We start from the raw sequence: 1,172 nt of genomic DNA, 5'->3' as shown, positions 1-1,172 counted from the left end.
TTTATCAATTTCCAGAGACAATGTTATCTTATGATAAGGCATGCGTGCAATATGGCATATCAAGACTGATTCCCGATTATTGACTACACTCCAGAATGTATCCAGAAAATCGAGCTTCGCTAGCAGTTCATCCATCGTTGCAAACTTTCTTTGTTGCTTATACAGCAAATCATCTGCAACACTTTCTGCAATTGCGGTCTGAATTGCACCTTCTTCCTTTCTGCATCTCCTTGTATCTGGAGATTCTCTCAAGGAAGTAGTTGTTGAAAGATAGGAGGGACAGTTAGGCAACTTTGAAGGAACTGCCCCCTTCCTAAGTCTTGGCTTGCTTAATTTTGCTGTAAGTCTCCTCCCTGTTTTCTCATCAAAGTATGATGTTTCCCTCTCTATCTCCTCTGGCCGAAAGTGTAGTTCACACACCTGTACAAAGGTTGGTGCTGTAATTTATATATTTATTTTTTCATGCATGTATTCGTTTGGGTAACGGCCATACCACGTTGAGTACACCGCTCCCCGTCCAATCAGCGAAGTTAAGCAACGTTGGGTCTGGTTAGTACTTGGATGGGTGACCGCCTGGGAACACCAGATGCTGTTGGCATCCCTACGTGTCAAGTGGGGTTGGTGGAGGATTAGTGCCCCTCCCTGTAAAACTATTAACTCTGAGCCCTTGGCCACCCCGTCTGGAATGCATGGCGTCTGGCAATGAATGAATGAAAATTATATAACATCCCCTACGTTAGGGAATATTGAACAATTTATAGTTCTAAAAAATTCTGTTGCTAACTTTAATACTACATCAGTCTGGTCATACGACTATTATAGGTATGCTATTACAAGAAACATCTGACACGTTCATCAAATAAAAAAAATATATATATCGTTTTTAGGAGAACGCGCATTAGAGAAAATGGAGAAAATGGGAAAATAAAATGGGGGAACTATCGTTTTTTTTTAGTTCACATAATTACTGTCGCTAACGTTCGTTATAATGCATTATGCTGGTATTACAAATAGCAGAGGCAACATCCTGCATGCTATAACAAATACTACATTACTCAGATAAATAAATGAAAAATGAAGCTTTGTATCAAATCAAACGGAGAGTACACTTTACAGAAAATGGAAAACTAGGCTATTTTAGTTCATTGTTTACTAATGCAGTAAACTGATAA

The 1,172-nt window shown here is 39.1% G+C and overlaps 1 non-coding gene across 1 annotated transcript; it reads left to right on the top strand.

The window, feature by feature from the left end:
• Positions 1-479: 479 nt before the first annotated feature.
• Positions 480-598, top strand: LOC145407625 (5S ribosomal RNA). The gene has a single exon (XR_013898775.1). It is a non-coding gene; the product is annotated as a 5S ribosomal RNA (ribosomal RNA).
• The last annotated feature ends 574 nt before the right edge of the window (positions 599-1,172 follow it).

The sequence above is a fragment of the Coenobita brevimanus genome, chromosome 73, assembly GCF_032717465.1.
Source record: "Coenobita brevimanus isolate Jiangsu-jjx chromosome 73, ASM3271746v2, whole genome shotgun sequence".
Taxonomy (NCBI): domain Eukaryota; kingdom Metazoa; phylum Arthropoda; class Malacostraca; order Decapoda; family Coenobitidae; genus Coenobita; species Coenobita brevimanus.
This window is presented reverse-complemented; position numbering and strand designations above follow the sequence as displayed.